We start from the raw sequence: 12,239 nt of genomic DNA on the forward strand, positions 1-12,239 counted from the left end.
CAATCCTTAATCAATGCAATTCTTAAACAGAACATTGACTGAATATTGTCATGAATAAGAACCATATTGGTCAATTACAAAAAATTTTCATTCAGATATAAAGTCAAAGTAATTAAACATCTGGGGCCAAGTGCCTGAACGACTACAAGTCCTGCTGCTGGTTATTGTGTTTGTGTAGTTTGTAGAGTTTCCAGCAAATCCAAATAACTTTGGCCAATGCCATTAACCACAGGCATCACCCTGACGATAAGAAGTGTGATCCGCTTACGACTGACACACAGTAGAAACAGGATCCCATCCAACAAGGGACCCACTATAGGCTCACACAGAAATAAAGGAGACAAACACCAGCTGCCTTTTCCAAGATCTTTACATTCCTGCAGTTCCTCATGGCGACTGCAACAGCCCGTGTCACATGACCACTGTCATGTCCTACCCATCACATCTGCCTGACCCTCCTGTCTCCTCCCTAGCGAGACCCTGATGATTCATGCCTGTTGCTTGTTGCCCCTCGTTAATCTTTGCATTTAAGTATCTATTTGTCAATGCAAGGGGAATAGGGAGTAGGAACGAGGGGACTAAGGAGTAGTGGACTATGGGATTAGGAACAAGGGGACTAAGGAGTAGTGGACTATGGGATTAGGAACAAGGGGACTAAGGAGTAGTGGACTATGGGATTAGGAACAAGGGGACTAAGGAGTAGTGGACTATGGGATTAGGAACTAGGGGACTAAGGAGTAGTGGACTATGGGATTAGGAACAAGGGGACTAAGGAGTAGTGGACTATGGGATTAGGAACAAGGGGACTAAGGAGTAGTGGACTATGGGATTAGGAACAAGGGGACTAAGAAACGAGGAGACTAAGGACTTGTGGATCATGGAAGTATGGCAAAGGGGGAGTTGGGCACTAGGGACTATGAGACTAGGGTATAGAGGGACCACAAGATTAGAGCACTTAAGTCTAGAGGACTGTGGGACTGTGGTGCATCATCTCTGGAAGCCTGTTTACTCCTGTTGTGCATCTTACATGTGGCACCCCCTGCTGGACAGTGGAGTCATTACAGAGGTTGTGCATTGTGTTTAGTCACCTTTCACTGTAAATCACACATGGCTTCACGATCATTTGTATCATTTGAATCCCCCATGGGCCGGAGTAAAAACTCCATCCACTTTAGGTAATTCAGAGGCCTCATGCCAAGTTATGTGAGCTCCGTGTTTGATTCTTTGGGCTTCAGTACTGGAAGCAGTCCAGGGTAATTCTGGGAAAGTATGGAGCTGAAAACAAAACCAAACTACAGCGTAACATGCTGCCAACGGGGATTTTTAGATTTGGGTATACTGTGTAGACATACTTCTATTGTTTTTGGAAGGAAAAATATTTATTGATGTTTGTAATTATGTAGTCTTTTTAATATACCGATAGCACACTATTGTATACGAAGCGACGTACCAAGCTTGCAGTTTTGCAGTGTTCATGTGCTGCCACCTTCTGGGTAAACGATAAACTAACTTTCAGATTAAGATACAGAAAACTACACACTTACATTTAACCCCATGTGACACTAGGCTTTTCTCCGAGGGATGTAAGATTAGAGAGACCTACCAGAGAGAAAACTACCAGCATTTTTTTCATATTTAGTGTTGTATTTACATTTATACTTATTTACATTTTACATACTTATCAGACGCTTTTATTAAAATGACAAACAAATAAGGAAGCAAATTGATACGGTGCTGGGCGTCGCCCCGGTACCCGAAGTGCTTGGAAAGATTAAAAACAGCAAAGTATTGGATCAAAGATCGAGTCGAAGCGCATCAATTATTAAAAATAATACTTAAGAATATCAGAGCTCAACACCAGCATGTATGGGCCCTCAGGACCTGTGATTATGAGCACAGAAACACCCACGCAAATTCCCAAACTGCACAATATTGTGTTTTGAGTCAAACCTCAATCAGTCTTTAGGTCCATGATACTTTCACAATATCCAGAAACTCTGGCGCTACATGCAATTCCCAAAGCCCACCACTAGATGGCGGTTTCCTACCGTGAGCAGAAACAGCCGCCGGAGGGCTGATGCGCGGCAAGTTTCCCCAGCCGCCAACCAGCGTGTATCAGGGCTACGTCTGGGTCCGGCTTTTGCCTGCTTTGGTGCTGGGCTCCTCGCCATATAAACAAACTCAGCCTCGCAAACATTAAAAATCCTGGATGCTATAAAAGGATCGTCTCCCATACTCCCATATTCCATTCTGCTTTCATCCGATATTTTCACTGTCCTTTTATTTTGCTGCAAACATAATCGTATGATTACATTATATCGCGACGTCCCTTGTCCCCCCCCATGTTTTGTTGAAGTTGCATGAAGGTCTGACTCACTTTTTTTTTGCTGAGCGATTTACAAATGAGAAAGCAGGGAGTTGAGCAGCAAACTTAGGGCGGTGTGACTAAGCAGGTATGGACTCACAAAGCTCAAATCCTGCTTTCAGCAGAATGACATCACCATTGGGCCCTGGGGCAAGACCCTTGACCCCCCAATTGCCCCAGAGACATGCTTTCTCTCCTGCTTTCTCAATCGTATGTCACTTTGGATAAAGTTTATCTGTTAATGAAGTGGTTGCTCATCACATTCTGGGTTCAGGTATGACCCAGACTGAGGCCACGCCTCCCCTCACTAAACAGAACCATGAAATATGATGGCAGTCCTGATCCCAGAGGGAGGGGCTCAGAATGTATGTCAGTTCCTCGCCACTCCGACAAGATGTGGGTTTTTAGGGCGACAGTGGTAATTCCCAGCCCCCCCGGTCAATCCCTGGAACACCGCCATGGGAATCGCACATCTATGTCCTGTTCACGGTTCTGCACACTGGGGGTCCCGTGAAGAGAGGAGGCAGGCGACACACTAATAGAGGTTCAGGCTTCTACACATGCAGCCCCCCAAAACCGAAATGGACTCAGGCAGAACGTTCTGTTCCCCCTGTACACCCTGTGCCTTGACAGATCAAGATATGACCTTCTGTGGGGCCTCTGTGTCCACAACTATATTACTGATGTAGAATCGATGTCTGGCGATTTCATTATATTTGTTTATTTAGCAAATGTTTTTATCCAGTGAAGAACACTTCAAAAAGCAGGGTAAGTTGGTGCTGGGGTTAAGGGCCTTGCCCAAGGGCCCAACAGTGAAATCAGTTTTCCAACCAGGGGATTTGAACAAGCAACCTTCTAGCAAACTTATGACAATGGGATTTGGATCAGAAACCTTTTGATCACTTGCACTCTCCCTGAATAAGTTATTGATTGACAGTCTTGTAGAAAAAAATGTATAAATATGTGTTTGGTGGCAGATCAGCTGTCTAATGATATTATGAAGATATTATGAGTTCATGTCAGCCTGCATAGACAGAGTAATCAGAAGCCCAAAGTACAGACTTGAGGAGGGTATAGTTTGTGATTCCCTTGCAGGAATATGGCCGTCATAAATGACAGAGTTATAGCTGTGAAGAGGGAGTTTCTCAGGGGCACTTTCAGGGAGGAAGAGATAATTATCTGAAGGCAGATTTATTTCCGGAATACTGTATACCCCACACTGGACATGTCTGGAATACTGTATACCCCACACTGGGCATGTCTGGAATACTGTATACCCCACACTGGGCATGTCTGGAATACTGTATACCCCACGCTGGACATGTCTGGAATACTGTATACCCCACACTGGGCATGTCTGGAATACTGCAAGTGGAGAAACACAAAGCCGGAGATAAGGCCGCTTTGAACCTGCTTCCCATCTCAGTCTCCAGCCAGAACTGGAGACACGCACACGATCACAGACTGGGAAGAAGGCTCTGTTTTGGAGAAACACTATGAAGATGGACTGTGGCTTTCAGTAGGAGAAGTTTTATTTTATCATAGCTGGAAAAGGCCTTAATCAGCTCCTCCTGGACTTCAGGTCATCTGAACAGAGAGACCTTAAAGCAGAACAGATTAACAGCCCAAACTAACTAAATACAATGACGTCCTTATTCTGGAATTTGTGCTGCTGGATGTTTGACAAAGCCAGCTGGTACAGGGCCTGGTTTTGTAGCTTATAGCCTCACACTTCCAGGGTTGTGGGTTTGAGTCCCACCCCTGCTCTGTGTGTGTGTGGTTTCCATGGTCTCCCTAGTTTCCTGGGGTCCCCTGCCTTCCTGTAACAGACTCCCAGTAACCCTGTACTGGGTAAGAGGATAGATATTTGACAAAGTGTTTGAAATCAGCACCACGTAACAGCCCAAGCCCTGTTGTGTTTGGCAGATTAAGGGTAACAAATCTGACCCCCTTATCCACTGTGATCTGATACAGAGCAAACTGTCTTTGGTGGCCATTTCAACCTCCAGCTCAGAGAAGAAAAGAGAAAACAGTTTCTCCAATATGTTTGATGATTGATCTTTAAATATCAAAGAAGCCATCCATCCATCCATCCATCTATCTATCCATTTTCTGAAAACGCTTATCCTATTCAGGGTTGCAGGAAGTCTGGAGCCAATCCTGGAGGCTATGGGCATAAGGCAGGGAACAACCCAGGATGGGGCGCGAACCCATCGCAAGTATCGAAGAACCAAGATGTGAAAATGGCAGCCATATAGTTGGTTGGGTCATTTTTCCATACAGGTCCCAAACAGACACCTCCACCCCCCCCAGTCAAGCAAATCAGAGCATTTATATTCAAATGACATTTAAATTCTAGTGATGATGTGATTATACAGTGATGTCACATAAAGTGATTGAAAAAGAATCAAGCAAAAGATTAGGGTAACAAGAGTATTAGAAACAATAAATATCGTATGAAAGGAAGAATATGCCATTAACACAGGACCACAAAAATCATTTGTATTCATTCAGCAGATGATGTTATATAAACAGACTTTTTTTTGAGAAGGCAGACGCAGGCAGTCACTGGAGCGTTTGGGGTTAAGGGCCTTAGTCACACAAGCATAGTGATATAACCCAGTGAGCCAAACGCCAACACACATCACTGACCTCTGGCAGAATTAACCTCTGCAAGCACGTTTGGCAAATGCCACTAAGTACAAAACTGATGCACTTTTAAATAAATAATCATACTTATCATCACAGTTCAAGTGTCAGAAGTGTTTCTGTAACTCTTTAGTAAGGTTGCAAATTCCATCCGTCCATCTTCCGTAGCCAGTTATCAAATCAAGACACACACACACACACACACAGACAGAGACAAAGGTTTGTAATTATATCTTTGTGGGGACTTTCCATTTGTTTCTATGGTGGAAACTCTATTCCCAACAATGACAGCCTTAACCCCTACCCAGCCCCAACCTTAACCATAAGAAAGCAAACAAAATACAAGATTTTAGGCATTTTTAGTTTTCTGATTCCATTCACAGATTTCTATGAAATTGAGGTTATCAATGTGGGGTGTGGGGACTGAAAAAGGTCCTCACATGGCCAAAGGTTTTTATCACATTGTGGGGACATTTGGTTCCCACAATGTAATATATGCATGTTACACACACACACACAAAACGTCTCTTAAAGCTGAATTACTTTAGTTAAAATATCTAAGAGTTTATAGCAACAAAGTTTTAGAATAACACATAGAAGAGATACTTTTTGATAAAGCTACATTAATGGTAAGTTCTTGTAAGGCTTATGGATCAGAGGCCCAGCTCCTTCTGACTTAGCACTCAGAGATTGACTCTCGCTGGCTAACTCTCGCCGGCTAACTCTCGCCGGCTAACTCTCGCTGGCTAACTGTTGCTGGTTAGCTACTGTTTACCCTATACATGCTACCTCTTGGTAACATTATTAGAAATCATGGTGTTGGGTTTCATTGTTATGCAGATGATACACAGTTGTATATATCTGTTAACCCTGATGATACATCACTCCTATCACAGAGTGTCTGTTAGATATCCGGTGCTGGATGGCAAAAAAGTTCCTAATGTTAAACACAGAAAAAACAAAAGTACTGGTAATTGGTCCCAAGATTGCAAAAAATAAGTTTCACCACCTCAGCAATCCTACACAACCTAACACGGTGGATAGAAATCTTGGTCTTCTAGTTGATCAGATTTATGTTTTGATGCTCACATAAGAAGTATTACTAGAACTGCGTTTTATCATCTACGGAACATAGCCAAGCTTCATAAGATGCTCTCACTTCGTGATGCAGAAAAATTAATACATGCCTTTGTAACTTCCAGACTGGACTACTGTAATGCCCTCCTTTCTGGTTGCCCGTCTGGATCCTTACATAAACTTCAGCTGGTACAGAATGCAGCAGCCAGAGTTCTCACAAACACTAAAAAAAATGATCACATTACACCAGTCTTATCCTCCCTTCATTGGTTACCAGTTAAGTCTCGGATTGACTATAAAATACTGCTATTAACCTATAAAGCACTGAATGGCTTTGCACCAGAATACCGTAGTGATCTGCTGACCACATACAACCCCCCGCACTTGCTTCGTTCTCAAGGTGTGGGATATCTGTTAGTACCCAGGGTAGAAAGAGCTACGGCAGGCTGCAGAGCTTTCTCCTATAGAGCTCCTCAGCTGTGGAATGGTCTTTCACCGGATGTGCGGGTTTCAGGCTCACTCTCAATATTCAAGTCTAGACTAAAAACACACCTGTTTAGTTTAGCTTATAGGGACACTAGTTCTAGCTCTAGCTAGCTTCTCACTCCCAGTTAAACCTATAGTGTGAGGTGTAGAGCTGGGTGGGGATCGGTGCCATTGGCTTTGGATAAACTGAATTGACAGTGCTGTCACTCTAGCTTCACAATTGCTTGTGGGATTGGAGTGCTGACATTTCAGGGACTCCCCATGCCTGCATTCCCACCTGCCTCTCCCTCCTACTTATGCTGCCATAGCCATATCTGCCGGAGCTTGCACATTGCACTTCATATTGCACTCATCTAACTTTTAGCACTGCCTATAGTCTCCCCTACTTTGACTAATTGCATATTTTATTTCCCCTACTCCTCCTGGGGGGTGCTGCCTGGAGACCTCAGTCTATCAAGATGTCCAGCACACCCTGCAACATGTGACGTCGCCACTACCAATGACGTCCGTGCATCCAGCTCGCCGTTCTGCCTGTGTCATCTTCCTTGTATGACCCGCTCCCTGCCTTCTGGCTGCCTGGCGATTGGAGGGAGTGTTGGCACCGGCTTGTCATCTCCCCCCTGCTCCCCGTTCGTGTCTCAAATTTTACTGTATTTGACTCTCCCTGCCGGCCCCTGGAGGATGGGCTCCCCCTTTGAGTCTGGTCCCTCCCAAGGTTTCTTCCTTCTTGGGAGTTTTTCCTTGCCACTGTTGCCTATGGCTTACTCACTGGGGGCTTTGGGTGGGGATGCTGTAAAGCGCTTTGAGATGATGTAATGTTGTGATAATGCGTTATACAAAAATAAATTTGTTGTTGTTGTTGTTGTTGCTAGCTCTCGCTGGCTAACTCTTGCTGGCTAACTCTCGCTGGCTAACTCTTGCTGGCAAGCTCTCGTTGGCTAACTCTCGCTGGCTAACTCTCGCTGGCTAACTCTCGCTGACTAACTCTTGCTGGCTAGCTCTCGTTGGCTAACTCTCGTTGGCTAACTCTCGCTGGCTAACTCTTGCTGACTAACTCTCGCTGGCTAACTCTCGCTGACTAACTCTCGCTGGCTAACTCTTGCTGACTAACTCTCGCTGGCTAACTCTTGCTGACTAACTCTCGCTGACTAACTCTCGCTGACTAACTCTCATTGGCTAACTCTCGCTGACTAACTCTCGCTGACTAACTCTCGCTGGCTAACTCTCGCTGGCTAACTCTCGCTGGCTAACTCTCGCTGGCTCAGTGCGGTGAGCCTCCCTTCTCATCAGCCATGTCCTTAAGGCTCAGGAAGCTCCCACATTGTTCTTGGCGGCCCTGCGGCTCCGTGTCGAGCTTGATGAGGAGCACATGGGGCCCGTCAGCAGGCTCACTTTCCCATGGCCTTTAATCCGAGAGGAGCTGGGTCGTCGACGTGCGGTAACGGCGTTAGTGGGCTACAAATTATGAGGGTGGGTGTGGGTTTGGGAAAGGGGGTGGTGGAGGTTGATATTTTCTGGGAAAGTAGAGTGTACCCTTGGGGAGGTGGGCTCCAGCTGGGTTTGAGATACGGTTTCATTAATGAGACTCACATGGTCAGATGGTTTGAGTTAAATGGGTTTCACTGGCTGGTTCTGAAGGTGGGAAAATGAAGATAAGTCGATAAAAATCTCCCCATTAAAATAAAAGTTGAAATTCTCCATGATGATTATTCATGTGACAGGGTCCAACTGACGGCGCTACTTTGAGGAGAGTTCTTGATCTTATACCTGTGTTTTGGTAGAATAGTGGTTCAGAACATGGGCCTGTGATCTGAAGCAGGTGGGTGTTGCCGTTGTACCTTTGAGGAAGGTTCCTAATTAAATTAGCCTTGTTTGTATAAAACTTCAGCAGCGAGGGTAGTAACTATGAACTCCTGTTTGACATGCCTGAGAAATTAGGTCAATTTCAGATGCATTATGGGAAAATGTCATGTAGGAACAGGTAAAGCCGTGAATTAGATCCATAGTCACTAGGGAGCATCTCAAACTGTGTGATGTTTATGTGAGGGGTGTAAAATGCACAAATCACTATTCAAAACTGGAGGGAAGTGGTCACCAACTGGTGGACTAAGACCGAACTTCAACTGGACTTGGACTGTGTGATGCCCCCCCTCCCCCCCCCGGTGGACCTTGGCTATGTGTTGCTAATGGAATTTGGCCCTCAGGGGAAAATAGATGGGGACCCCTGATCTACAGTAAAAAAAAAAAAAGACCGATCAAAGTAAATGTGGTCTGGCCTGCATTGGTTGTGTTCTAGAAGGATCCCTTGCATTGCGCTACAAACAGTAAGTTGTTGGTGAATGACAAGCTGGTCAATTAAGTCTCAGCCAATCAGGTTGCTGCTGGGAGATGAGCAATAAATTGACTAATGAATGAATTGAGCTCAGAGCAGGTGGGCGAAGTGCCTTTACCCCATGTGACCTTTACCCAGAGCAGGGGAGGGGCCAGGCCTGGGGGGGAGGGGCCAGGCAGGTGGATGCTGGGGCAATTTTGTTGCTTCTACGGCCCCAATCAAAAATTTACTTTGAGGCCCCTTGACCCAAGTAGGGTAGTGACCAACAGCCGTGGTGTGAGTGGTGGTAAACGCTACCACTGGGTGTGGGAAATAGTGTCCATCCTGTGAACAAAGAACCCTTTTGTCACATCAGCTTCAGCCTTATCACATCAATGCTGCACGAGTGCCCTGCTCCGTTTTGTCCGAGTCTGGCGGTGACGTTACGCTGCCCTCTCAGAGAAACACAATCTCATACTCTCTTCAGCACCAGCAATAAACTTGGTCCAGCTGTGAAACCCAAAGCCTGCTTTGTGGTCAAATCACAGAGAGATAGAAAATACAACAGGACGTGTCCTTAAAACACAGAGAACCACCATGATACTCAATCACAATAAGAACATGACAAACAAGAGGAGGCCATTCGGACCATCAAGCTCGTTTGGGGAGAACTCAATTAATAGCTCAGAGTTGTTAAAATCTTATCTAGCTCTGACTTAAAGGAACCCAGGGTTTTAGCTTGCCAATAAAATGCTTTGTCATTAGCATTCCTGATCAGATACTATACATTATAAACTTATTTGCTGAATAAATTAGCATGCTGAATGTAGTTATCTTCATATATTAAACAGCACAGAGGTGGCACCGTGATCTCTGTGTCTCCAGGGTTCTGGGTCTAAATCCCATTTATGTTCTGTCTATGGATATCGCATGTTCTTCAATGGCTGCATGGGATTCCTCGCAAAGTCGAAACACAAATATTTAGATTAATTAGCATCTCAAAATTGCCCATAGTGTGAGTATGTGCCCTGTGATGGACTGGCATCCCATCCAGGGAGTCCCCCAGCCTCGTGCCCTGTGCATTCTGGGATGTACTCCAGGCTCACTTGGACCCTGTACTGGATAAGAGATTGTTGAAGATAGATGGATGGATGAACAGCTTCTCTCTGGTTATAATCTAATTGAGGAGGCTGTACAGTCACTCTTTCAGTGAACCCTGCATCCTGCAGGATACAAGCCTGACATTTCTAACCACCTGAACAATGGCTCCTCTGTTGTATGAGGTCATGGTTCCCTAAGATGCTCTGATCCCATGCTGAATCCTTTATGAACCGAGCTGTAATGACACGTAGCCATGGGTGATAGGTTGTGTCCGCTCCCCCAGAAGGGTGCAGGTTCGACTCCCAGGAAGGGGCTCTGTTTTTACCCCGTCGAGCACCTTAACCTCCGATACAAGAGCTATAAAACCAGTCCGTCGTAAGATTATGAGCAGAGTCTTGTGGCAGTATCTCAGCTAAGCAAACAAATAAAATGTTCCTTCAGTACGTTCTCCGCCGTGAGCCTGACACAGTGTGCATCCCAAATCCGTGCCACCATGGCGGACATCTAACTGTTTCTCTTGGCCCCTGTGCTCCGTGTTCCCACTCGAATGAAATGACTTTTCCATTCAGGGACTCTCAGAAAGCTGAGCCCAGCATTTTAAGTAATAATAGACACTGGAATAGACCACAGATCATTTGAACATTTCTTGGCACCTCGTAGAAGAGGGTCGATTCATTCTGAAGCCTCTCCCAAAGCTCCCTTTACACCTTTTAAATTACTTTTCTTATTTGTGGAGAACTTAAGAAGCAGGATGAATTTCAGTACGTGCTGAAAGAGCAATATCAAAACAAGCCGTCGGATCTCTGACTGCGGGGCGCTCAGTCCAGATAGCGGCGTTGCCTCGATGGGCAACGTAAATAAATAAAAGGCAGGGAATCCATGTTTCTGTCCAGCTTCTTGGTCGCATTACATCAACGTTCAATGGAAGTTTTACTGAGTAGACAAAGTCAATGAGTACAACTGCAAAAGGACTACAAAAACAGCAGCAGCACAGTCTTAACAAAGTGTGGCATTTGTGTTCCTTTAGTCAATATTAATAGGCATTTCAGACAAAGCTCACTGCAGAATATAAAGCCTTTGTGTGGAGGACCTGGACCGCGGGACGTGGTCTGGTTCTGCCGCAGCAGTGGGCGGTACTGGGACACTTTGGTCAGGGTGAAGGTACCACAGTCATTAAAAACAGGACCTTTCGGTCCAGATCCCAGGTGCCCTGCTGTCTGATCCACAAGCAGACTGCTAAACCTGAATTCATTAACTGAGGAGGGAGAAGCAGAGAAAAAAAAAGGCACTCAGACTGTATGGTCTATACAGCTGTTCTGGAACTTTCCATCCGGGTTTGGCATGGTTCCATGGTGCCAGTGTAGGAAAGCTTAATGCTGTAATAGGGGACAGAGATTTACTTTCATTTAACAGACATACAACATACATTTTTTTAAGGGTGTTACTCATGGGTCCTACAATGACATCATTCAGCTGACAACGGGATCTGAACCAACAACCTTCTGATCACAAGCATAGCGTCTTAACCCACAATGCCCCACACCAGGCTCTCATTGAGTATGGGTTCTCCAGTTTCCCTCCTGATCTCATTGGACAGCCTGGCTCAGTTACCGAATCATGTTTACTCTGCAGTAGCGTACGTGGAGCCCATACATGCATTCAGTCTTAGGAAGTCATGAGTTCATAAGCGCTACCAGGCCTGTTGGGTTCAAGCCCAACTTGCCAGGGTCCCAGTCGGCTCCCCGCCCTGAGGTAAAGGGTGCTACTCTATAGTTTTTGTTTTTTGTTGTTTGCAACCAGTCAATCACTGCATGTAGCAAAACTTCTCGGAAGGGGAACTTTGGTAAACTTTGTGATTGGACTAGAACATTCAGCATTAACATTTTGGAGCAGAAACAATCCCCTGTTTCTTTGAATTTGAAGGTTTAGTATAAAACAAGAATTCACTAGAATGAGATCATTGACGACATGCAGATTATGATGTCATTTATCACGTGGGGTCCATTCTTGACTCTCCTCCAGGTGATCCATCATATTAACATTGATTTAGCAGATAATTCAGACATACAACTGAGAAAGCAGGATCAGCCAGTCGCTGCCAGCCTTGGGATTTGAACCAGCAACCCCTGGAACACACACACACATCTGGCTAGGATGCTGAGCCACACACACCCACAACAAAAAGACAGACTAATGCTGAGAACTGCACAGTATGCAGCCACAGTGTATTTAGAAATATTTAGCTAGAAA

This window comes from Paramormyrops kingsleyae, chromosome 4 (assembly GCF_048594095.1).
Source record: "Paramormyrops kingsleyae isolate MSU_618 chromosome 4, PKINGS_0.4, whole genome shotgun sequence".
NCBI classification, from domain to species: domain Eukaryota; kingdom Metazoa; phylum Chordata; class Actinopteri; order Osteoglossiformes; family Mormyridae; genus Paramormyrops; species Paramormyrops kingsleyae.